Source organism: Aedes albopictus, chromosome 2, assembly GCF_035046485.1.
Source record: "Aedes albopictus strain Foshan chromosome 2, AalbF5, whole genome shotgun sequence".
NCBI lineage: Eukaryota > Metazoa > Arthropoda > Insecta > Diptera > Culicidae > Aedes > Aedes albopictus.
Genome location: NC_085137.1, coordinates 327539501 through 327567211, shown reverse-complemented (window position 1 = coordinate 327567211; position 27711 = coordinate 327539501). Strand labels below are relative to the sequence as shown.

The following is a 27711-nucleotide window of genomic DNA, read 5'->3' as shown; positions in this document are numbered from 1 at the left end:
TTATTAATAATTTCAAGTTTAGTCAAACTTTTTTTCAAAGATATGAGTCATAAACGCTCAAAATTTCATTGCATTTGGTTCATTGGATCAGGAGATATAACAGTTCAAAGTTGGCAATCGGATAATTATAACTTTTTCTAGAATCTTTCTAACTTCATGTAGAATAGACCGAATTCAGACCTTCGATATACAACTAGTTGATCAACTTACAGTAAACATTTTAGATTTGTTGATGCACTTTTCAAAAAGTTACAACTATTTGCAAAGTGAAAAATTTGCCTGTTCCGACCATTTTGTCTATCCCCTGTATAGAAAAGTCTTGTGCTACAATGTTGAAACGATTTTCAAATGATGTAGTTCATTCAAAACATGTTTTTACTATAAAATATCTTCGAAAGCATGTTAAAAACTTCGAAATCCAGATGACAAGTTGTAGTGCCCTATTTTTGAGTAAAAAGATAAAGGAAAATTAAGAATACCACATAACACATTTCCTTCAAGTTTGTTAAAGAAAATCTTAAAAATCTACAATCTTAACAGCAAAGCAAAAACAAAACATATAAATCGGTTAAAAGTTCACAAAGTTGTAAGTGTCTTCACTTCATTTTTGAAATTATTTCGTGTTTATTTGTCTGCTCCGAATAAACCCATATTTTAATTGCAATTCAGAAACATCTTATATTTACGATTATTGCCTCTTTTTACCTATTAGACCCCCTGCAGTTTCAGCGCACAAAGGGTATTACGGATTCCTGGATCAGTTACAATAACTTTCAAAAATCATAAAATTTTCTCAATAAAAACCCCGACCAGTCTTGCCATCAGTCCATTAGTTGGTCATTTTAGAGAAGGATTCTCAAACAGCTTTCTTCTTCTTTCTCATGGCTCTATGTCCCCACCGGGACTTGGCCTGCCTCGCTTCTATTTAGTGTTCTTTGAGCACTTACATAGTTATTAATTGAAGTTGGTTCCTTTGCATGCCATTGCTTGAATTTGCATATTGTGAGGCAAGTACAATCATACACTATGTCCAGGGAGTCGAGAAAATTTTCCCGACCGGAACGGGAATCGAACCCGCCGTCTTCAGATTGGCGATCCATAGCCTTAACTACTAGGCTAATTGGAGACCATTAAGCAGTCATAACTAACAAAAAAATCACACTTTGTTACATCTAAGCTCAACAATGTATATTATCATGTAAGAAGAATACATTTCAAGAGCTTTGGGTGACCGGACCGGTTTATTCGCATGACATATCATATGAAATCATACGAAAGCATATGAGTATGCAGAGCCAAGTTGGGATCTGAAGATTCTTCTTCAGCTACAAAAACCTCTGACACACAAGCTCAATGGCTACTGCTAATTCGTTTAAGAACCTGAACCCGTTTTATTCATTTTTGACTCGCGGTCAGTTCAAATGCAACATTGCATGAAAGAACAGCCTATCTTTAAAAGAAGGAAGAATATCAGAAGACGAGTCACCAGCTTCACCTCAATATAGTCAAAAAAAGAAAATTGCAGCTGCAACATCCAAATACAGAACGGAAGGACTGCTTGTATTCAAAACAAGAAGAAATTTCTGATGAAAAATTCACCACAGGTACAGGAAAACGCAATGATGTAAATAAACGTGATGTAAATAAACGTGAAAAAACAGCATATGTTATAAAGAAGGAGAAGTCTGTGATGAAAAAGTAAGTAAACAAAAACGCAATGAAATCTTCGATGGAAGATAAACTACTTTAACAACACCGAAAACTACACCTGGCAAACAAGTTACCATATAAATAACAATAATAAACTCCATTGAATGGAATATTTCTTATTTAATGTTCAATATTATTAACTGCGATTAAATTGCTATACGACCAAACGTCCGTTCGAACGAACGTACTTTTTGTCGTGAGATAGGTTATCTTAAAATAAACTTTCGACCAAATGTACTTTCGACCGAACGTACCTTCGACCCAATGTCTTAAAGCCGAAAGCAGTCACTTCCGAAAATGTGAAAGTGTGCTCGCGTGCTTACCCAGAAATCAAATGTGACCAGGGAACGACACTATTTTTACTACGCTGGAATATCTAAAAAAGAAAGGCCGAGAATAGACAAAAATCTTGGTAAAGCCCGCAAAAGCAAAACCCAGTATAGAACGTTTCCATGGATTCCTCTAGGATTCGTCCAAGAATTCTCTCTAGTAGATAATTCTTCAGAAACTCTCCAATAATTCCTCCATGAATTTTCCCAAGGATTCTACTTGAATTCCTTCAAGAGTTTCTTCAGAGAATCCTTCAAGGATTCCTCCGGGATTTTTAGCACAGATTTTCCCATGAATTCCTACAAAGATTCCTCCAGGAGTTCATCTAAGGATTCCTCCAAGAATTCCTCCAACGATTCCTCCAGGAATCCCCCAAGGATTCCATCAGGACTTCCTCCAAAGTGTTTTTTCCATATTTTTTTTTCCAAAAATTATTCCAGGAATCCCATCATCAATCCTTCAGAAAGACCTACAAAGATTTTTCCAGATATTCCTCCAGAGATATCCACAGAAATTTTCGAATGAATCCTTTAAGAATTCCTTCAAGGATTCCTCCAGAAAATTTTCCAAAAATTCCTCCAGGTTTTCCGAAAGCAGTCCTTAAACAGTAATTTATCAAGGAATAAAATATATCAGAACTCATCTGAGGATTCCTTCAAGGAGTGCGTAATGGGATTTCGTCTGTGTGCCGGTGTTGCGCGCTTTTGCTTCGGTGATTCGATTCTTTTTCTATTTAATTTTCTATTCGGTAGGTGATAAGATTTGGTGCGGGTGCCAGTGTCGCGTGCGTTTGCTTCGGTGGTTCGATTTTTTTTTCTTTTTCTATTCCGAAGTGAGCATTTCGACGGCGGATTCGGTTTCGAACTTTTCGCTTCCCGTCGGCGCTAGTTCCCAATACACTTTTAGTTGATAATAAATATTTTCTTTCATTTTTTGCATTTACACAAAAGAGTGAAAAGTGTTAGTTCGGGCACGCCAGTCGAGAAAAAATCCGGGCGTCGACAAGTGAGTCGCATTCAGTGTATTTCTGCGTGGAATAGACTAAAGGTTTCTGCTCCCTAGTGGAATGGAGACGCGCGATAGCATTTCCTTTTTGGCTAGTTTTTGCGTCGAAAAGTGGACTGTTGTTAACGGCGGTATGTGTATATTGATCCATTGTCAAATCATATCACCAACCATAGGCGACTCTCGCACTGACAATGTACCTTACCCTACTAACAAAAAATCCTTCCTGAGACAAACGTGGAGATGCAGCGATTCGCGGTCTTTATAACAACGTTTGTCTTACTAACATTCCCTCCCATCCTCGATGACCGTAAGGACGTGACCGGCGCCGTTATTGACCCTATTCAAGTTGAGAGCTCTCGAACTGTGTACATTGAGAATAGTAAGCTAGTCCCAAGCCCTATTCATTGGTTCCCTGTGCAATTTCGATTGCCCTGGTCAATCACGGTGTAGAAACTACGAATTGTGCGGTCATCTATGTTCATGCTCATGCTCAACTAATCTAGGGATTCCTTCAGGAATTCCATCAATAATTCCATCAATAATTCCTCCTGGAATTTCTACAATTTCTACAATTTCTCTAGGAAATCTTCCAACAATTCCTTCAAGGATTCTTCCAGCAATTCATCTAGAAATTCCTTCAATGATACCTTCTGCACTTCCTACAAGGTTTCCTCCAGGGATTCCTGCAATGATCACAGAGGACTTCTTCAGGAATACCGTACGCAGTTATTGCTCCTCCAGGAGTTCCTGGAAGAATTCCATCCGGAATTGCTATAGAAATTCGGTCTCGAAGCTCCTTAGAGAATTCCATACGCAGTTCTTCCAAGAAATCCGTCCGGGATTCATCTTGAAATATCATCCAAAGTTCAAACAGAAATCCTTTACCGAGTTCCTAAAAAAAGTGTTGGGGAGTGCCTCTCAAACTTCCTTTCAGAGTTGCTCCAGAAATCCTGTCCGAATTTCCTCCGGCAATGCCGTCCGGAGTTCCGCCAGGATATCCGTCCATTATTTTTCCAGGGATTCTGTCTAAAGTTCCTTATCCAATTCTATCAGCAGTTTATTCGAGAATTCCGTGCAGAGTTCCTTCAAGAATTCCGTACGCAGCTATTCCAGGAATTCCATCCGGTTTTTCACCGAAAATTCCATCCGGAATTTCTCCGGAAATCCATCTGAAATTCCTTCAGAAATTCCTCTCGAAATTTCTTCGGGAATTCCGTCTGGATTTCCTTCGGGAATTTCGTACAGAATTTTTCCGGATTTTTTTTCCGGGTTTCCTTCACGAATTCAACTCGAAGATTCTTCTGGTGTTCGTCCGGAGTTCCTCCAGTAGTTCCGTCTAGAGTTGCTTTAGAAATTCCGTCCGGAGCTTCATCTGGATCTTCTCCAGGAGTTTTGTCCCGAAGTCCTCCAGGAATTTTCCAGAAGTGATTAAAAAATTCTTTTCATAGTTCTTTCAGAAATTCTCCGCCGCAGTTCCTCAAGGAACTCTCATCGGAGTTTTTCCAGGAAAATGCTACCAAAACTTCCATCTCTATATTCTCCAAAAAACCGTCCGAAGTTTCTCCAGGAATTCAGTTCAGAGTTCCTTCAGAATTACCGTCCAGAATTGCGTCCGGAGTCCCGGAGAAATTCCATCCGAAGTTTTTGCAGCAATTGCTTCCGGAGTGCTCCCAAAACTTCCTCCAGGAATTTGGCCTCAATTCTCTCCAAGAATTTGTTCCGAGGTCTTCCCAAAACTTCTTTTCAAAATTCCTTCAGGAATTATTCTCTTCGAATTTCTTGCATAAATTTCTTCAAAAGTGCTTCCAAAACATCTTTTCAGAGTTTTTCCAGAAAATCCGTTCGTAGTTCCTACGCTTGGAGTTTCTTCGAAATACTGCCCGGATATCCTCTAGGACTTCCACCCGGAGTTTCTCCACAAATTCTATCCGGAGTTCCTCCAGGAATTTCTTCATGACTTTCTTCGGCAGTTTTTCCAAAACCTGATTTCAGAGATCCTTCACAAATACCGTCCGGAGTTCCTTCCGGGCAGGCATTCCCACCAGGAGCTCCTCCACAAATTCTCTCTGAATTTCCTCCAGCATTTTCTTCCAAAGTGCTTCTAATATTTTTTTCTAGAGTTCCTTCAAAATCCAGTCCGAAGTTTCTCCAGCAATTCCGTCTGCAGTTCCTGTACGAAGTCTTCCTGGAATTCTTTCGTAAATTTCTTCCAGTATGCTTCCAAGAAATTCTTCTGGATCTGGAGACCATACTGGAATCCTATTCGGAGTTTCTTTCAGAGTATTTTCAGGACTTCCTTCCAGAGTTCCCCCAGGAATCCCTCATCGGAATTGCTACAGAATGTCAGAGTTGCTTAGGGAATTTCGGACGGAGTTGCTTAGGGAATTCCGGATGGAGTTCCTTTGGAATGTCTGCATTTCGTTCGGAAATTCTTTCCAGGGTTTCTGTGGAGATTCTGCCCGAAGTGTCTTCGGGGATTCCGTCTGGAGATCCTTCGAAAAGTCTGCCCGGAATTAAGAAACTACGCCTGGAGTTCCTCGAAGAACTCCGTCCAGGAGTTTCTTCAGGAACTCCAACTGGGGCTCTTCCAGAAATTCCATCTTGAATTCCACTAGGAATTCCGTCCGGAGTTAGTGCCGGAATTCTTTCCAGAGTGCTACCACGATTACTGTCTGGAATTTCTTCATAAATTTCATATGGATGTCTGCCAAAGAATTCGTCTGAAGTTCCGAAAGGAAATGTTGAAGGAACTTCAGAAAATAACCGTTGGAAATATTTCTGGAAGATTCTTAGGAGAAATTCCTGAATGAATTATTGGAGGAATCCTTGCAGAAATTATGTTGGAAACCTCGAAGGAAACTGTCCAGCAACTTTTCAGGAGCTTCGCTGTCAAACCTTGGAATGATCCTTGAAAGAATTACTCGAAGTAACTTAAAGGGAATCCTGAAGGAATTCCAGTTAAATTTTCTGGAAGGACTACTGGAATAGTCCTGGAAAAAATGCCAGCCGAATCCTTGAGAAGTTCCTTGGAAGAAAAAACAGGAATTATGTTTAGAAACATTACAGAACCTGTTGTAAATTTACCTGATGGAATTGATGAAAAAATCTATAGAAGTAATTATTAAAATTCCTTTCCTTCTGGAAATCCTTTAGAAATATCTACAGGATTTCTTTAAGGACGCTAAAGAAGAATCTCCAACACAATCTCTAAAATTTGAAGAAATATACATTATCGCGATTTTATTCTAGGTAGATTTTGGTTGTTCTATGCGACTGTATTTGGCGTTTCTGGTATGTATAGGCCATGTTCAGCAGTTAAATCTGAATGGCTGCTCCAAGTTTTTTCCACGGTGGTATATGATATATACCGGGTAGTTATTTTTTCGGCACTTTCCTGAACACCACCCCCGCGGCCATCCAGATTAACACTGCGCATCAATTGAGACGAAGATTCTATGTTTGAATTCTCTGACCAGGTGGATAATGGATAGTCCCTTAACCATGTTCTTCATCTGACTATAGAACCTACTTGATGTCATTTTTACAGCTTAATGGTTACTTGGGAACGGTAAGAAAAGATTCCCCTTGGCACCAAATGTATCATGTACAAAACGTTTATGAGACCGATGCAACAACGCGGTGCTCTTTTATGGACACGAGATTTGGACCAAGCTCGAGGACCTGCATAGGGTTTTCAAGTGACACGTGTAAAGGTTTATCTTTGACAATGCGCAGGATAACAGTTTGTTGCGGGAAAGGATGTACCACGAGTTCGTGCACTCTACGTCACATCCAGAAGGCGAAAAAAGCTAGAAGGATGTTGCAAGAATGCCGGACAACAACCCTGCAAAGTTGTTGTTCGCCAGTGATCCGGTTGGCACAAGAAGGCGTGGAGCTCAGAGATGGGTGAAGAAGGTTGAGTGCTTGGTTGAGTGTGATCTACAGCATTACCCCGCTAATTCGACACCGACTGTTGTCGAATAACCGGGGTAAACTTTTTATTCGACAAACACCCTACACCACCTTGTTCATTGAAACTTGGCAACTCTATTTTTATTTCTGTTTCGATTTCCAGATTTGTTATGAAACATAATTTCAACAGATATTGCGGTGGTGCGAATGAAAAGCTTGTTCTTTCTACGATTGTTGCCTTCCTCGGTTCATTCCGGCTGGTCTCTGTGCAGATTCGCGGGTGTCGAATAGCAACAATTCAGAACTTCCGAAATTAGCGGCTGCAAGAGGAAGTGCTGCGGGTGAAAGTATAAGCGCAATATCAAACTGTTTAGCATTTACAGTGTACACCGCTGTGACATTTGAATACTTTTTAATTCGCCATATGTCGAGTAAGCGGAGTACGCATTAAAAAGTGTCGCATTAAAACGTGTCGAACCAGCGGGGTAAGACGGTAATGAGCGTTTGTGGTTACCAAGAATAAGGAGTGGCAGTCGCAAACCGAGTATGAGCCATTTTTCGAAGTGACAACAATCTTGATGATGATATTGATTTTTACGGGTTAGGACGCTACCTCCGGTCAAAATTTCATTCATAAAAATGGCTCGTAAAATGGACTATTGCGGCGTACCATTATTGATTGTTGTATTTTAAGACTCAAAGAAGCATCATTCAATCATCAATCTGGGCTGGTTGGCAGTACATTCATGAAGAGCTTTTATCTGAATAACTACAAATATGATGGGTATCGTGGTTACTGGTAGCAACGCATTTAGTTCGAGATTACGTCGTGGAATTTCCGACTACTGCGCCACTTTTTTTCTGAAATAGGAACGACCATTCCATGCAGAGATTATATAATATTGATAAAATCAATAAAAAAAAACATAGTTAAGTCATGATTTCTACTGAAGACTTGAACTTGAAATATTATAGACAAAATTTAGCTTTTGTAGAAGTACGCGAATTACTGATTGTCATAAATAGCAGAATCAATATATATTTATTTTTCTTAATATCTGTGTAATTTATCAATTAAATATAATTACAAATAATTTGAATGGAATATGTGCATATGCATATAAATTACAAAAAAAATCAGATAATTCAGTGAGCATCGTCAAATTGGACAATTTGCTATGAAACTCGGCAAAGGAGGTGCATAGTTAATCGGAATAACATCAATTATACAAAATCGCAAACTTTGAGATGGTTCAACTATATTTTCTTTGATGAATTTTGATACGAAACCGACACGATGAGGAATTTTGCGTATAAGAAATACAAAACAGAAGATCACATGTGTGTGTAAGTGCAAAACTGATCGAACTGCAACACGTGTAAATCAAAAGACTGCCATTGTCCGATCACTTTGACACATTTTGGTTACCCTATTGTGCCTAAGCTTGTAATCAGATGCGATTTGTATTTCGTATATGCAAAATTCAGCATATTTGCAAATTCGTGTCAAAATATTAGCTCAATTCATGAAAGAAATAAACGTTTAGGAATCATAAAATCGTGTATTTCCTCAAAAGCCTATTATAATCTATTATTTTATAAGTTTTTTTTTTTTAAATCAGTCTCGACTTAACTTAGTTATTTTTTTATTGATTTCATCACTTGTTATCTCTGCATGGAATGGTTTTTGCTACTTCAGAAAAGGGGTGTAATAGTCGAGAGTTCCACGACATAATATCGAAATTAATGCGTTGCTACTTGTCATTGTTGTAGTTATTCAGATAAAAGCTCTTCATGAATCTACTGCCAATCACCCCAGAATAAAAGACCCATGTTTAAACTAGCTTGACCATCCAATAAGAAAAGCCGCATTTTTGAACCTAATTTCTATTGATATACGAACATTGGAGTGTCACAAAGACCATACAATATTTCAAATATACAAAGTTTTGCAAAAATTTGAAATATTGTCCATTCACTTAAAGCGTAATATCTCAGCTTCTAGACAAGATATTTTAAATTTTTTTTAGAGAAATGACGCATACAAATAGTACTACCAGATAAATTTTCCATGGTTGAAAATAAAAAAAAAATCGTGCATGTTTTTTTTCCTCAAATTGAGATGAACAATTCTCAAAAAATAGTCCTTTTTTAGCACAAAAACGGTTCTGCCAACATAGAAAATACAAAAATATTGATAAAAATCAGAATTTGAATTTTTTTTGAGACTCCATGAAAAAAGGCCATTTTGCAAAAATCGCCCTAGCAGAACCTCTAAATGATTTTGTAGAAAATCGAAATGTTCTACAAAAATGCTTCAAATATGCATATTAGAGTGGGTCAACGTTGTATGGAGAAACTTTAAATTTGAACGTATCAACCCGGAACAAAGCTTTTTCAATCTATATTAGCGTCAAAAACAACTGTGCAAAATTTGGGAGCGATTGAATGCGTCCCCGTATTCCGCATTGCGATTGAAATTTGTATGGAAGTTAATATGGGAAAACGTACTTTTTTGCATTTTACTCATAAGTTGAATTCTTTTGTCTATTACCATGTAACTAATGACGTTAAAGTATAGCCTAGGATATGCCGAAAAACTTTGCCGAAGACCGCAAAGTGATCTGAAACTTGTGAAAAAAGTTATTCGCCTGGTAACTTAGGCCAAAAATTGAGATTTTATTATTGATGTTATTCCTTTACATGTTAAATGTTAAGTACCACCGGGCAATCTGTACCTTATAACTTTTTTCACAAGTGTCAGATCACTTTGCGGTCTTCGGAAAAGTTTTTCGGCATATCCTAGGCTATACTTTACCGTCATTGGTTAGATTGTTTTAGACGAAAAATTTCAATTTAAGAGAAAAATGCAAAAAAGCCCGTTTTTCCATACTAAATTCCATACAAATTTCAATCGTAATGCGGAATACGGGGAAGCAACCAATCACTCCCAAATTTTGAACAGTTGTTTTGGACGCTAAAAGGAGTCGAAAAAGCTTTGTTCCAAAAAATTGACTTTGTTGACCCAGTCTAATGCATATCTTTCATTTAAGGGTTGAGCACCTTGAATTTTCGAACATCGATTTTTTTTTTTGGGACAGCCTAATGTACATCGAAAAATAAGCTAATGTATTATAGTATTTGGGAGTATTCAATAAATACATTGTATACAAGAACTAAGAGCCAAGCCGTATAACTTGAAGTAAATGGACTTTGTGCCATTAAACTATCTTTTATCACGTGCGAACTTTTTCCCCAAATATGGGGCATATGTTCGCATTGAAGTACTTGCATTATTTATTTATTCATTTATTATACATATAACTCGGTAAAATTTTGTGCTATGTTTTGAAGGTTACATGATAGGGAATCTTTAAGCAATGAAAAACGAAATTATTGCTTTTCCGCTTAATAGTTATTTTGTGGGGACTATAAGGTGCGAATTTTTGCCCCGCACTACTTTATAGGCAAATTACCTCATACAAATGCGAAAGTACAAGTAATTGTCTCTTTTAGAAAGTCAAAAGGATTGACCTATTGGAGACTGTGAGAATAGAATTGTGGAATCAAAAATGAAAGAAGTTGTTGAAGAAAAAAACCACTTCAAAGGGACCGTCGGTAATAAAAACGTAACGTATCTTGAAAACTAACGGAGTAACGAATTTGGCGTCTTCGATAAAGTTATTCAGAACTGCATTTTCTACCAATCTTGTGAAGACATCAACCTTGTATCTTGAAAAATTCAAAAGTAAATTTTCTATCTCACTTTTAGGGGGATTGATCATTTTATCCAACAGGTTAAAAGCAGAACGTTATTGTAGTGAAAAACTTTCTCGAAGATACCATGATGCTAAACAGCATGGTTAAATCAGCAATTGTGCCATATAGTAGTTGGATTCTTTGCGTTCAATATAAGAAATCTTTAAAACATCATTTCGTAAAAAACACCGTTTCTCGAGAACGGCTTGACGAACCTTCGTGAAATTTTGTTGGTAGTTGCACAACCCCTAAATCTCCATGGTCAACCTTTTCCTTTTTTTATATCGTGCATTTAGCCGAAATGGCGATCGAAAACCCTCGGAATTTTTCGATTTTTTAAAATTTCTAATCAATGCCCCTCCCCTCTCCAAGGAGGGGGAGGGTCAAAACTTCAGATATATGCTTGAATATATGAGTTTCTAGTCGGGAGCAACCAGAAAAGATGAAATTTGGAGCTGGACAAAAAAAAATTCGGACCGTGTAATGTATGTAATGTAACAATTGTGTTTTTTTTAATAAAAAAAAAGAAGATAAAGCATCTTTTTCTGAGCCACTATGACGAGGGAAAAAATCATTCACAGTTACATAAAGCGCTAAATTTCTTCATTATTTGAAAGCAAATTATTTTAAACTGCGGGTGTTAAAACGACTATCTCAAATTATAATATGCTACTAGTAAATTTTCACTTACTTTCTTTTCAGTCTTCCTTAGTCCGTACAAACGTTAATACATCGGCTTTTCTAAACCGAACAAATTTTATTCAGTTTCTGTGGGACAAAAGATGATGTTCATACTACTAATAATATTTCGTAGACAACATTAATCAGTGTAGTTATCTCTTCATTATTTGTGCCAAATATGTTTACATTATGAAATACCTACACTTTTAAGACTGAAATACTATCTGCAGCAAAATCCTGTACTTGTTGACTTATTTTGCAAAACTGAATGTTTAAACAGAATATGATCGTGATTCTGCACAAATATTAACCTACATGCGATAAGAGATGCGAACCTGTTTATATGGCTCACTAGCTAATTACGCGTGTACCACAGATAAATAAACTTAACATTTGTCCAGAAGAATGTGTCACATAATCACCAATGACTGATCAACCGATCAACAACCAGGTGATTTTACATTACGGCACAGGTCGTTCCAAGCTCAGATATCAAAGCGGTGAACATGACAGCCGTTCAAACCTTATTGTCTGCTTATCAGTGCTTATACCATCTCGCTTTGAGATCTTCCTGGCGGTCGATCGTCACAAGCAAGCGTGTGTGACTCTAGACTCTACCTACGTCCGTCCCAGCAGACTGCCACTGTTTGTTTTGAATCGTTTATCTTACCTGTTGTCGATATCTGCACAAATTTATGCACTCACTCCTTGGCAGCCGTTGGCGTTGCGTTCGAATCCCACCACTAACAGTCTACAAACACTAGCAGGGTTGAAACAACTTAAAGTATTGAACCAAACACCAGCAACAACAGTGATGCTGCTGCTGAATGGTGTGCTATCTTTGAATCAACTGTGCTGGGTAGCACAAAGCGATAGCGTTTCGCACGTCACCTATCGATACGATGACGGTAGTGTTGGTACAGGAGACTGGCGATGCTCATGGTGGTGGTAGTATAATTTTTTGATTTATTCTGTCGGCAGTTTGCAAAAACACATATGGCTCAATTAACACCACATAGTTGCTACGAACCGGCGAGGTGAATGATGAAATAGTTGCCATCAGAACTAGACCAATTCATGCAGAATTCTTTCGCATGTTTTTAATTTATCAAATTACAAAATTAAGTACATATCTTCAATTTTATTAGAACCCTAAAGTCCATGATGAAGCATCTCCAACCTTCTCATCCTACACCTAGTAAACGAATTGCCACAGTTTTGTAACATTTTCTTCCTAAAGTGTGGGACTTAATGTTTGTACTAAGTAAACGACTTTTCCTAGTAGTGGAAAGGTTCAGCATGAATTATGTCTATTATTGTGACTCAAGCATAAATGGGAAGAATTAACGCGCTAAGGATACGTTTGCTGTCGGCTCTGTGTCGAAAAATTTCGTTTTTAAACAACGCCGGTAAAAGTTACTAGTTACTAGTTTGTTGAGCAGCATTTCTGCATTACAGGCCTCAGGCCCGGATTAAGGATTGTGGGGGCCCGAGGCCCGAGCGGATGTGGAGGCCCCTCGGAGAGATGACCAAAAATGTTTTTCCTTATTTTCGAACATTACTTGATTAATATGAAAAATAAAGCTAATGTTAGCAACCAAAAAAGGTTTTTGTGGGGGCCCCTAAAATGTGGGGGCCCGGGGCCCGCACCCCCCCCCCCCCGCCCCCACCTTAGATCCGGCCCTGACAGGGCTGAGCATCTTGGGGCCTCTACAATAGCTACTCTTAGGACCAGCTTCGAAACTCCGGATAAAGTCTGGACCTGGGACTTTACCTACGGAAAGGGGCTTTGCTATCCCCGCAAGTGCCCTGTCGATGACTCTCTCCTCATCGCCAGCCACAGTCCCCAGTTGTCCTACGACAGGAGACTAAGAACTAGGATCATGAAGAGGAAAAGCCACTCGCTTATCTCCTCCAACAACTCTAGAGAACGCTCTGTAGGAACCATTACATCTTATGTCTTAGCCATCACGATCCTATAGATATCATATATCATATAGGTATTGCTTCAGAGAGGGGCTAGCGCGTATCGCACCCTCAAGGTTAGCTGCGTAGCCTAGCAGCAACGAACATCGATGACTCGCCCTGGAGAGTCCATCACGGTAACATGCTGGCGCTTAGCCAGTTTCCCGAGTGGTTCTCGCCACTCCCTTTGTCCTCGGAAGGCGGGCAGGATCAACCCCGCCCGCGCCCAACTGTTTTGCAGACATCAAGAACTGATGCCCACGTGCAAGCCGATCTGACCAGCTGAAGGCAAGGGTATCACTACCCTTCAGGCCCTATCAGATGCACCAGAAGGTTGCTGACAGCAGGGTCTCCACCTACCCCGACCCTTGCTGGGGACCCCTTTCAAACCGCGGGCTCGGATCCAACCCAGTAGACCGACGCCAGGGACTTCCTCTCCGCGGCCACTTAATCGCTGTAAGGGTGAATCTTAACCGCAGGGCACCGGTATGACCTACGAAGCCTACTTCGAACCCCTGGACCACCTCTTGTACTGCATCTGGACTAGCCATTCTCCGAGTCCACGCGCCACCTCCTCTGTAGCTCCCAGACGATATGGGTGATAGCCGTTGAAACGGCGCTCCAGCTAACCTCATCCCTACACATCCTCTGGACCAAATTGTCCGGAGTTGTGTCCTCCCCGCATGTGGCAAGCATGCGGTCACACATTGTGCGAAAACGCGGGCACACGAACAAAACGTGTTCCGCCGTTTCCTCTAAACCATTGCACACTGGGCATTCGGGAGAATCCGCATGCCCGAAACGGTTTAGATACTGTCGGAAGCAACCATGTAAGGACCTGTGTCAGGTGAAATGTAACTTCCCCAAGGCGCCTATTAATCCAACTATCTACCCTCGGTATCAACCTATGGGTGCACCTTCCTTTGGTGGAACTGCCCCACGCGCGCTGCCATTTGACCATGGAGGCCATCCTGGCAGTCCTGCGTATGCTTCTTGTGCCGCGCATTTTGAAGCACTCCATGTCCTCACTGATAAGAATGCTGATAGGCACCATACCAGTAATTACGCAGAGAGCGTCGTGTGACACGGTACGGTACGCGCTCGCAATTCTCAGGCACATAAGCCTGTAGGTACTTTCCAGCTTCCGTCGGTAGCATCCAGTACTAAGCACGGTGCCCCACGCCGGTTCGCCATACCTAAGTATGGACGTAGCAACACTAGCCAGAAGCTTCCAGGACAGTGCCGCAATAGCTGTGGAGGCTCTTTTACAGGCATAATCGACGTGGCTACCGAAGGTAAGCTTATCGTCGATCATCACGCCCAAGTGTTTGATGGAGCGCTTTGACAGGATAGTGCACTCTCCTACACTGATCTCCGTCTGCTGCTCCGACTTCCGGTTGTTAACAACCGTCACCTCTGTCTTGTGGTGAGCCAGCTCCAGTTTAGTGGACCGCATCCACGCCTCCACAACCTTGATCGAGTGGTCGGTAGTCAACTTCACCTCCTCGATTGTTTCACCGTAGACTTCGAGCGTAATGTCGTCGGCAAATCCGACAATCTCCACTCCCACTGGGTACTCTAACCTCAACACCTCGTCGTACATGACATTCCATAACACCGGACCCAGGATGGAACCTTGCGGGACTCCTGAGGTTATGTGAAAGCACATCCGACCCACCTCCGTGTCGTAAACTAGTACGCGATTCTGAAAGTAGCTTTCGAGAATCTTGTACAAGTACTACGGTATCCCCAGACGCAAGAGCGCATCGGCAATAGCAGACCAGCTGGCGCTATTAAACGCATTCCTTACATCCAGAGTCACTACCGCGCAGAAGCGGACTCCCCTCCTCTTAGGCTCGAGTGCTTTCTCGGCGGTTTTTGTAACCGACAAGATAGCGTCTACAGTGGACCTCCCCTTCCGGAAGCCGTACTAGTTGCTCGAAAGACCATTTTCGCCCTCGGAGAACCTCAACATTCTGTTGAGGATGATCTTTTCGAGCACCTTCCCCGCCGTGTCAATCAAGCATATTGGTCTATATGCCGACGGGTCTCCGGGTGGTTTCCCCGCCTTTGGCAATAGTACCAGGCTCTGCCTCTTCCAAGCTTCTGGGAAAACTCCCTCGTCCAGGCATTTCTGCATATAGCAGACCTGAACATATCGGGAGCCTCTGCAATAGCTAATTTTAAGGCCAGGTTCGGAACTCCGTCCGGACCTGGGGCCTTACCTACTTAGGGACTTATGTATCCCCGCAAGTTCCACATCGGTGACCCTCTCCTCATCGCCAGCCCCAGTCCCCGGCTGTCCTACGAAAGGAGGCCAAGGACTAGGATCATGACGCGGAAAAAATCCTCCAATGATCCCCTCCAACATCTCTCGAGTTTGCTCTGTAGGAGCCATCATACCTCTAGTCTTGGCCATAACGATCCTGTAGGCGTCACCCCACGGGTTCGTATTGGCACTCTGACAGAGACTCTCAAAGCAGGCCTTTTTGCTTGCTCTTATCTCGGTCTTAAGCGCGGCTTTTGCAGCGGCGAACACCACCCGCTGTTCGTTTCGCTCTTCCTCTGATCGTGCTCGCTGTATCCACCGCCTAGCCCGTAGGCAGGCGCGGCGCAGGTCCGCAATCGCGTCGGTCCACCAGTAAGCCGGTGGCCTCCCATTTCTAGGGTGGACTCGCCTAGGCATGGTCGCATCACACGCACGTGAGAGCACCGCTACCAGCTCGTCACCGTCTAAACCGATTAAGTTTCGCTCACGGCGGAGCGCCTCCCTAAATACCTCTGCGTGGAAGTATGATGTCTTCCACCTGCGAGGGCTTGGCCTTGGCCTAGCCGCCTCTTCTTCTATCCGCTGTCTGCTGTTGTTGTAGTCGATACTGTGTAGCGAACCGCCAGGTGGTCGCTGTGAGTGTAGCCATCATCTACTCTCCAGTTCGAACTACTTGTTAGGCCAGGACTACAAAAGGTCACGTCAATAATTGACTCCGCTCCGTTTCGGCTATAGGTACTCTTGGTACCGACGTTAGCCAAGTCGACATCTAAGATGGCCAGTGTTTCTAGCAGGATCTGACCCTCAAGAGGTCTCAGTCTGTTGAACGAGACACGCAACGATATCTTATATGCCGAATTTAAAAGGGTAATCACTCTGTAATTGGCACACTCTAGTCATCCAGTGTTGATGGTTCCTTTGCTTGACCGTCATTCATCATGGTAATCCTGTTCCTGAGTGCTCCTACACTGCTACCATTCAACAAATCACCTCGCTGCCACCATTGTGTTTTGTCTGTCAGCAAATTTCTTTCACGGTCATTGTACGCGGCGGGCACTGACGCAGTCTTGTGCCACGCACCATTGACTGTTGTATAAAACCTCCGCATATCGTTCCTATCCATATTTTCCTGCGCTTCAATAATCACACTCTCTTCCTGCTACGGTTTTTACAGCGATGGATTCGTTTCTAGGCTTCTCTTACCATTCTGTACCGCTCCCTGTTGAACCGGGGTAATTCAGGAAAAAATGACCACGTGGATTATGGACAGCCCCTTATCGTTGGTAACGGAATGAAGACTTTCCGTTCCAATGACAGGTGGAAAGAAACTTTCTCTGTCGATCCGTGCATTTGCATCTCCGATGACTATCTTGACATCTTGTTTTGGGAACTCTACGTAGACCTTATCAAGGTTCTCATAGAAATCATCCTTCATTTATTGTTCGTTGGCGCATATATGCTGATCAGGTTGTAGTTGAAGAATTTATCCCTCATCCTCAACTCACAGATTAGGTCGCTTATCGTTTAACACCGAATAACTCGCTTCATCTGTTTCCCGATCACTATATGAAGCAAAATCTACGTTCTGCCTTATCGCTGCCGCTGTAGTAGATGTGGCATTTGAATGAAGTGTTGGCGATGGAATCCACCGCTTGGAGTTTGCGTTGAGCCGCACCTCCTTGGTGAACAGACGCTCGGGACGTACCTCTTCAATCTAGCTGGAGTCAAACGGACAACAGTGCCCAGGCTGCACTACCAACTAAGCACGCAACTATTTGTGAAAATCTTTGTCATCGCTTGATCCATGGAAGTATGTGGTAGGAACTTGTGAAGATCAGAGCTATGATGGACGTTTTCCTTCTCCACTCACCGTTTTGCACCCGCTTCATCACCAACATAATTTTCTAATAAAAGCGACCTGTTGTATCAACGGAATTAAGCTCACACGGACAATTCAAAGCCGAAAGCTTTGTGGACACCGCAACGACTAGAAAAAAGCTTAGTCCACATCATATCACCAGCAGAAGTTTTTTTTTTCTGGAAATACTGGTTAGGCCTACTCTGCCATTGTGCAAGATACTTACCGGTTTCTGCTCCAGTCACTCCGAACAAAATACAGAGCACCAAGTTCAACAAGCGACATGGAGCAACTAGTCGTGACTGGTGTCAAACGATTTAGTGTTCGCTGAATACCCCCATGGTAACCAAATCGTGGAACGCAATGGATCGGCGGTTTACAATGTGCTATTATTCCTTGGTGAGCGTCAGAGACTAATCCGGCCTCAACCACGTGCAAGCATCGAGAAATTGGAATCTTCGACTCCTGATGTTCAGCGTCATCGCTGGAAGGTTCTGAATCAGGAATCCTCAGCAACAAGGTTCCAGGAAGTTCAGAAGACATGCTGACAGCAAGTCGTGTTTGTTAAGAATTATTCCGTAAGCAATATTCAATTAGAAATGACAGAACTCTGCAATTCAGATGAGATGACACCGCTCAAAGTTCAAACGGATGATCACGTGCATTGGTCGGTTGGAATTTCACTAGGGTAGTCCTAATGCATAACTTCCCTGATGTCACAAGCTAACCGATCCTTCGATGGACCAACAATGTTCATGGGTGCCTAATATGTTAGGCTCATTTAATTTCTTTCTATGTGATCAAAATAAAAATAATTGGAAAAAAAATCTGCATTGTTCAAAAAAGTGCCGCAGCTTACCTATAACTCATATTCTTCATGGCATCACTGCTCAATTAACAGTTGTCCGGTCGAATGCCTATCGTAAGCTTGGATTGCTGCATCTAGTCTCGAATGAATCACATCTTGTTTTCAACTCCAACGTATCGAATGGTGTGACTACATCAAGTGCGATTGTGGTAGTTCCCACATCGCTGCATACGCGCACCACTCTGAATCTTATCTCGTGGCTCGATAGATGTGGTGCGAGACATTGCAGCAGCGCAATGTACGAAACTGCTAGAGTATTTGCGTCTACAACGTGTTTCTGACGTTTTCCTTCGCGCGGCTGTTCGTAATCAATGCGACCGCTATGCGCTATGTAAACAACAACAAGATTTACGCGTCGTCGCTTTCTTCGCGTGGCTCGGCCGACCACGTGCTACGATTCGGCGTTCTGCGCGTGTATACGTGTGGCGTATCGGTCAGTTGGGGGATCGAAGACGAAGTCTCACGCGCTCGTGTGTTGGAGCCGCTGCCAACAAATTCCGGGGAACTGGGCAGACATGCGCGCCGCACCAAACCGGGGACAATAATTTTGCGACCCATGCAATGCCATTTCACCATGCTGCTCGCCGATGGTAGCAGTAGATATAGCGAGGTATACGAGTGTGGGTGAATGCTTCTGGTAGGTCCGGCAGCGACGACTGGTCTAGTCACAGTCTGTTCGAACCGTCGATAGATGTCGGACGTGGAAAATTGACGTTTCTCGGTCAAACGGCGCTTATTAGTGTGCTAACTGCTTGGAGCTCTATTGTGGGAGGAAGTTTGGGTGGTGCCGTGTAGTGTGGGGTGCAATAAATCACTACCTTCCTTTGTGCGTTTTGCTCCTGTGCAGGAATCCTGCAGTTCACCCATGGTTTGAACACTGACCTAGCTCCACACTGACTGAGCTGACGAGTTGTGAATAGTGGATGTCGACTACAGAAAAAAAAGTTCAATCAGAGGAAAAGATTAGCCTCAATTGGTGAAGTTCAGAAGCTGGTTAACGTCCGGGGGTCGAATAGTTGCGTTCTGTGCTGAAAGTGAGGGGTAAAATTTTGCACTGCGGTTTTTTTCGACGTCTCCTCGGGGTGAGGAAAAAGTGTTGTGTTTTGCTACTGCCCCACTTCCTGATACAACGCAGCCTACCGTCGGTGTGTCGATCGCAGTTCGATGTGTGTTGGTGCTGTTTAGTGCATGGCTGAAGAAGTATACGCTGTTTGTTGCGCTCAGAAGTTAAATGGGCAAATGAATGAAAAGGTAGGGTGGTGCATTAAGACGTGAAAAGTGCAACGCAAAATTTGTGTTGGAATGACTAGCAAGTTAATTCATTGGGAGGATATGTTTTAGTGAGGTGAAAATATAGCAAATGTAAAAGCTTAGATGAAATCAACAGGCAACTGAAATGGAAACAGGACATATAATGGTATTCGAGTGTAAACAAAATTGTTCAACTGTTGTTACAACATTTTCCATCCGATTAAACGATGAAAGTACCTTACAAAGTATGGAGATATATGTACGAATTTACACAGTTGACTAACGATTCATGAAAATAAATACAATCATTACGTAGTCTTAGAACAACCTCAGTGCATTATGAAGGATCTTCTAGCAAATTACCAAGTTCCAACATTAAAGCTACTTTTTTGACTTATATTCATTTAAAGTTCATTGAGGGATTTTTTAGAAAAAATCTTTATGTGATTTTGGGGAATATTTAGGCCAAGTAAGGAATCAAATAATACAGGCGCTAGATTTGAATAGGTCGAATCTGTATAGGAATCACCGCAAACATACTACCTATAGGTTATATATATATATATATTCAAATCGAACGCCAGAAATATTAAATTGCGGGGTGCTTCTAAGGATATATTACGAGGATTCTCTGAAACATTGTCTAAGAGACATCAAAATAGAAAGGATTTTTGTTGCTCGGAATATCTTCTTGGTAAAATTTTAAAAATAATTTGTCGCAGTTTTTCTAAAAAAAATCCAAAAATTTTTGGTTTTTTTTTCTATGCAGAAATGCCTAGCTTTTGGTCAAAATATTGACGAGTGTGGTAAGGTTTTTCAATGACGTATTTTGCGTACTCACATTTTGATGTACGTCTTCGTTTGCTCCAATTTTTACATTCGAATAAATAGCCACAGAAACCCAATGTCGCGACTGTTCGTGTGACTATCATCTAGTTTGCCACGCCCTTACAGCGTCAGTAGCAGTACTAGAAGTGTCTAACACAGGATGGACGCTTACAAACAACTAATTATTATAATTAATGTTATTAATATAAAAAATAGGAAAATACCTACAGCGCCTTTGAAGTTCTAGTGTATTTCTATTATTATTATATTATTTTCTATTAACTGTACATCAACATATTCAGCCATTCCATAGATAAACGATATAGTGCATCTCCGATTGTCGTGCAACTTGGTCTCACCGGAGTACGTGGATTTCTTTTAATAATTTCAAATCTCAATTTGTTCATCGAGCACATGTTCTGTTGTGCACATGGATGTAAAAGCATTTTCAACACCGTATTTTTTATTTCGTCATTAGGGTGACCAATTTTCATATAGGGTGGTCCAAAAAATTGCAGTTTTTCAAAACTATTTTTTTTTTTAAATTGTAACTTTTGAACCAGTTGACCGATTTTAAACTTCAATTTTTGTTTGAAAGCTATTGAATTGTAGTTTTCAGGAAAAATACGTCAAAGGAGCTAAAATGTAAAGAGCACTATAAAATATGCAAATATTCAAACAGAAAAAAGAAGTTTAAAATCGGTCAACTGGTTCAAAAGTTACGATTTTTTGAAAATATTTAGTTTTGAAAAACCTTAATTTTTTGGACCACCCTATATGAAAATTGGTCACCCCAATGGTTGAAATAAAAAAAATACGGGTCTAATTACACTAGTTTACAAAATAAAACGAAAGTCGTGATCTGTCAACGACCAAAATTTTTGAAGCACAATTTAGCACTGATTTCAAAACCATGCTTCAAAAAATTTTAAGTAGAGCAGTTTTTGAGTTTTGGCTCAATATCGAGTTTTTCAACTTTCAAAAATATGGAATTTACTAAAGTTCAAATATCTTGCGTTTTGTTCAATCAATTTTAAATCTTTTTCCATAAAAGCTGAATACAATACCATTCGATCACCTTAAAGCAGGTTTTGCGTCAGATTGATGAAATTCAAGATATTGGCGAGTTTTAGGGACGATCTCCTTAAATTTTAGCCAAATTTCCAAAAATATATGAAGAAATGTATTTTTTTCGATAAGAAAAAAACAATCTAAAAATTCTTTCTCAACGTTTATTTGACGTATCATATGTAGGCGAGTTACAGTAAATTCAACTCAATCGTAGCATTGATTACGGAGAATGAGATGTGTGAATTGAGCGACGTTCCTCAAAAATAGAACAAAAATCGATTTCATATCATCCACCTTGTATGGAAATTGGAAAAAAATTCCGCTCTACTGTAATTTTTTTCCTTCGCGTTTTCGAACTCAGGGCATGATTCTACACCAAAAATGATCATCATCTTACCGAGTTCAAAAATGCTGTAAACTAGTGTTATTTCCGAAGAACTACAAGCCCACCAAGTTTCACGACAATCGGAGATGCACTATATCCAGAGCGTTAATGATTAATCATAAATTTAATCATGATTTATGATTAATGATTAAGATTAATCAAAATCATTAATCATAATCACAAAACAACTCGTTTAATCATTAATCATTAATCTTAATCACATTATTTTTGCAATCTTATCATAAATCAGTAATCATAATCATAAGAAAAACTATTAATCAATCATTAATCATTCATCACCAAAAATGATTCACCATATAAAATATATGATCCAATTTAAATTTTATCAATTGCTGTTCTAAATAATATAATTAATGATTATTTTTTCAAAAATCTCTCGGACAGAATTACCTTTTACTTTTGAAACTTAAAAAACATGTTACACAATATATATATATTTCAATCATTTCCAGTTTTTTGTGATTGATTAATCATGATTAATCATAATTTTTAATCAATGAGCCATTTTTAATCATTAATCATAACCAATAATCACAGATAAAGCCAATTTTAATTATTAATCATAATCTTTAATCATCCTAAAAATCAAATTAATCATTAATCATAATCAATAATCACCAAAATTTTAATTTTAATCATCAATGATTAATCATGATCATTTTTTTTGGTAATCATGAACGCTCTGACTGTATCGTTTTTCTATGGAATGGCTGTATTATTATGTGCTGCGCATATTAAGTTCTCCTTTTGAGTTGGATTAGCAAATTACATGAAAGTTGAAGGATTCGTCATTGATATCACCGTCGTCATTGAAATTTTGAAAGCAGTTTTCTCGGTCAATACACAAAAGATAGTAATGAAAATGTATTGACTGTGTTGCAGACAGAGAAAAAAAAATGCAGTGAATACATTTTCTTTGTAAACATTTATGCTTTGAAAGGGATAAGTGCTTTAGAAATTTCAATGATGACGATGTTATCAATGACGACCGAGATAAACTATTAATTGGACAAGTTGCACAGCCAACCACATATCGTAAATCATTGCATTGTTTGGAAAAAAATCGTATATTTTCATATATTGAATCAGAATTGTATAATAATATGTATATTTGTTGACAATGATTGCGTAGAATCGCATTTCATGCCAAATTTAATTTCAATTGCGATTTTGTTCCATATAGTCGTCTCCGATCATAAAAGGTGCGAGATACTATCGGTAGAATCGCACAGAATCGGATAGAATCGTGAAAAAAACATACATTCTTAGTGTCAAGCTGCAAGTTCGCTAGCATCGTATATATGATTTCTTTGAATCGTGGAAATCGTCGCTTCACATCGTATATGACTCTGCTAAATCGAGCTTGCTACCTAAAGGTATGATGAAAATCGGTGAAATCGTATACAACTATAACAATATTGTATATTGATCGTTTGCGTCACACTTGTGTCGTATACGAAGTGCATGAAATCGTAGAAATCGTATATTCATTTTTACAGTCACATATGATTGTTACTGCACTTTTAATAGTCGAATCTTAATCTCAGAAATCGTAAATGGTTTTGTTGACATATTTTTATGATGGAGAAAAATAAAAAAATGGAATTCATCACAAATTTGTATTTTTGTTGTTGTTGACACATTCCAAACATGATAGCAATAATTTCAACCAAATATATAGGTTTTCATACTATCAGATGACTTACAATAAGTGATGTATAGATTCCAACAACGATGTATATTCCGGGCCTCTTGCAGGGCACCACTTTTGGTGCCACTCAATGCACAACAACAACGCTCCCACCACAAGTCTCGCACCGTATCATGCTAATTTTTATTCGTTTCATGCCATTCACTTTGAACTCTCTATTTTCAACTTGGCAATATAGCCAATAGAGATAACGCGCAGTTCTCAATCAAAGGACCTAAGTTCGATTCCCACTGAACACCAATTGTTTTTTTTAAATTTGAAAATCTTGAGTCGTATATTGGTACTCTCAATCGTAATAAGATAATGCATAATCGTATATTTGAACGGATAAAATCGGCGAAATCGTAGAAATTTTTCGAGAAATCGTAAATTATTTTGGATGAAAACGCAGTAATCGTATATATGTTTCGATATGGCCTCCACTTCAGTATGTCTGTTTCGTGCATTGAATACAATTTCTTTGGTGCTATATATGTGTGACTATTTCAGTTGCAATTTTGATATAGCAACCAAATTGCTGGCTGGGTGGTCACTGGTCAGGTCACCCTATACCACCTTGTTGTATGAGTATGGCGTTTGCCCACTACCGCCATCTAGTTAATGGTTAGCCAAACTCAGTTCTTTTAGCATTGATCGAACATGTTTCCGTAACTATGATTTGAATCGGAAAATGTTTGAAATATTAGGAGAACCAACATATTTAACAAATAAAAAGAAAATCGCGTTAAGTACTGTTCCATTGAATTCCACTAAGAATTTGCATCCTTTGACAGATACGTATTTCGACCTCAACTGTAAGGTCGTCTTCAGTGTCTTGTCTTGACTCGAGTCAAGTATTCCCCTAACAAGCCCAGGTTAATCATCATCATATTTAACAAATTGGACACAGCAACGCGCCAATATTTTTTGGACACTTATGGCAAAAAATATTTTATTCGTTCTCACCTGTCATGAGCCTAAAATAAAAAAAATCGCACAGGTTTAGGTTTTCTTCGAGATTTTTGCGATTAAAATTGTGAAATTGTGCAGAAGTCAGTCATTGTGGTGACCATCAAGGTAAATTTAATGGAAGGTACTAGCATATACGCAGTCAGTAGATGCGGGGAGAGGTTTTTTGCGGGGGTGGTGGAAGCGACAGCTGGCCAGTTTGTTTACGCTGCACTGGCTGCACTCTATCGGTTTCTGTGTGGTTGCTAGGAGCTGTTGTTTACCCCAACATAAGTGAAAATTTTTGTCGCAGTAGAACAACAGGGCACTGCATACGGCGGTTGCTATGATAATTTTTTCTAAGTCTTTGACGTTTCGTGGCCTTGTTGTTTACAGTTTGGACTTAGAGAATTTAAGTCGATTTTTTTTGGTTCGTCCGGTAAAAGGTGCGCGCGTAATGGAATTCAAATGAGTAACTTGGGAAGTCCTGGCAGAAAGAGTTCCACCGAACCAGGAGGTTATCTTGACCGAAACCCGTGAAGGCAAAGCAGCTGATCATCAACCAGCCTCTATCGTACCACTAGTACGGCGCAGACGACATGGGGGTACTCCAGCAAATGATCAAGTTCTGAATAGAATGTGACACCAGATATGCCGAACTGCGGAAGCTTTGCTAGATTGCAACTCTCAAGATTATTCACTGAAGAAGAGGAAGTTGGAGCATTGTGGTTTTAAGCGACTAGATGAAAACCAAATTGTTAAATGTTTTTAATTAAACGCTACACGGCAGAATATTTGAATGAGAAAATGATTTCTGATGAAATTGTGAGACAAATTTTGGTTGAACTCCGTGGGAATTCTGGCATAAATTGGGATAGGCTTATGGTGGGATCAATGATGAATATGAAAGAGACCTTCAAAATGAATACAAGAAATCTTCAGGGATTCTCAGGAAGCCCCATGAGATGCTTCGAGGGGTTTATTTAGGATACCTTCAAGAGCTACTTTTGGGATTCTTCCAGTTACTTTTGAGATATTTTGTGCGAGTTATTCCTCCAGAAGTTCTTTGCAGGATGTTTTCAGTAACTCCTGTCGTGATTACCCCAGATATTCTTTCTAGGATTTCTTCATGAATTTCTTCTGGGGAACATCAGGAGTTTTGAGATTCTTCTAGGAATTTCCTCTGGGATTAATCTAGGAATATCTTCTGAGATTTCCGCAGGAATTCTTCTTGAAATTTTGCCAACAAATTCAAACCGTGTTTTCTCCACAATAGTCCACAATTTGTTTCCAGGGTTCCTCCAGAAGTTCCTTCTGGGATTCCTCAAGGAACCTTTTCTGAGATTTTTCCAGGGGTTTGTTCAGAAGTTCATTCTGCGATTCTTCCAGGGGTTTCTTCTTAGTAAAGAAATTCAATCTGGGATTCCTTGACGAATTTCTGACGGGATACATTTTGAAATTCCTTTCGGGATTTCTCTAGGGATTTCTTGCAGGTTTTTTCCTTGTTTTTTTTTTTCATGAGATTCCTCCTGAAGTTCGTTCTGAGATTCTTTCAGAAATAACTTCCTAGATTCCTCCAGGAGTTTTTTAGAGATTCTTTCAGATGTTCTTTCAGGGTTTCCAATAGGGCTTTCTTCTAACTTCTTAATTTCTTTTTGTAATGTCTTTTTATTTTTCTCTGTGATTCCCAGAAGAAATTCCTATAGAAATTTCAGCCTAGAAGAAACAATTGGAGGAAACCCAGAAGGTGTTTCTGAATATTCAACTGCTTCATATTCAAAACTGCTTAAATAGTTCGTCAAGGAAGTCCTGTTGGGATTTTATAACGAACTTATGTAAGAATTCCATAAGGAATTCGATAAAAACTTCTGGAGGAATTGCGTAATTAACATCCGAAAGAATTTCAAATAATCTGCAGAAATTCCAGGAGGAATTTCCAGTGAAATCCTGGAACAAGTACATTAAAGATTCCCGAAAAGAGTTCATGGAAGATTCCCGAGAGAAGTTCCTGGAAACATCAAAGAAGGGACTCCCGAATTTCGGATGGAATGCCTGGATGATCCCTGAAGGAAAAAAATACAGAAGGAAGCTTTGAAGGAATTTCTGAAGCAAATCCAGAAAGAATCCCGGACGAAATACCGCTGAAATCCCTGGAGTAATCTCAGAAGGAACGCTTGTTGTATTCTCGGAAGGAATACCTGAAGGAATCTTGGAATGAATTCCTGCGGCACTCCCACAAATTTCTAAAGAAATCCTGAATTGAATTTCCTTAGGAATCCCATCAGAAATTCCTGGAAGAATCCCAGCGGGAACTAATGAAGGTATTGTGGAATCAAATTGTGAAGAAAACACGGAATGATTTTTTTTTTATTGAGGAATCCCGGGAAGAATTCTTGGGGGAATCTCAGAAGATATTCCTGGAGAAATCCTAGAAGGAAATCATGGAGGAATCCCAAAACTCCAATCGCGGAATCGCGGAAGCAGTTGCTGTAGAAATCCCGGAAATAACACTTAGGGAAACCCTGATAAAATCTTTCTAGTAATCTCCAAAGAAACTCAAAGGAAACTTTTGAAGGTATCCTAAATCATAAGGGACACTCTGAGAAATCGTAGAAATTCGTTTTATGCATTTCTTTTGAAAGTCCCTGTCAAGTTTATCATAAATTTCATATTAAGCCCAACCGGATTTATGTCAGAACTCCCAAATTTATCCCACAATTACATGAGAAATCTTTTTTCCATGTCAATGTTCTGCAGTGTAGCTTTTATTCAATTAAATTTAAAATCTAGTTACTTAAAACCACTCTTAATAACTATGCTCCAACTTCCTCCTCTTCAGCGGCGAGTGATGGAAAGCTTGGCCTCGACTGGTACCGAAGTCTGGATTGAAGAAGCATCTTGAGGATGGCAATCTAGCAAAGCTTCGGCAGTTCGGCATATCTGGTGTCACATTCTATTCAGAACTTGATCATTTGCTGGAGTACCCATGTCGTCTGCGCCGTACTAGTGGTACGATAGAGGCTGGTAGATGATCAGCTGCTTTGCTCACGGGTTTCGGTCAAGATAAACTCCTGGTTCGGTGGAACTCTTTCTGCCAGGACTTCCCAATTGGCACAAAGTTGAAACATTCTGGATACGACCATAATGAAGCAATCAT

The 27711-nt window shown here is 40.1% G+C and overlaps 2 protein-coding genes across 6 annotated transcripts in view; one reads left to right on the top strand and one right to left on the bottom strand.

Moving 5' to 3' along the window:
- LOC115270355 (5-formyltetrahydrofolate cyclo-ligase) overlaps positions 1-12095 on the bottom strand; it is a 34073-nt gene extending 21978 nt beyond the window's left edge. Inside the window, exon 1 of the mRNA XM_029879870.2 lies at positions 12071-12095. The gene's annotated coding sequence lies outside the window, so the exon portion shown is untranslated. The remainder of the gene's footprint in view (positions 1-12070) is intronic.
- A 6260-nt stretch (positions 12096-18355) lies between these two features.
- LOC109399478 (transient receptor potential cation channel trpm) overlaps positions 18356-27711 on the top strand; it is a 537415-nt gene continuing 528059 nt past the window's right edge. For all 5 annotated transcript variants that reach the window (XM_062852478.1, XM_062852475.1, XM_062852470.1 and 2 more), the window contains exon 1: positions 18356-19611. The gene's annotated coding sequence lies outside the window, so the exon portion shown is untranslated. The remainder of the gene's footprint in view (positions 19612-27711) is intronic.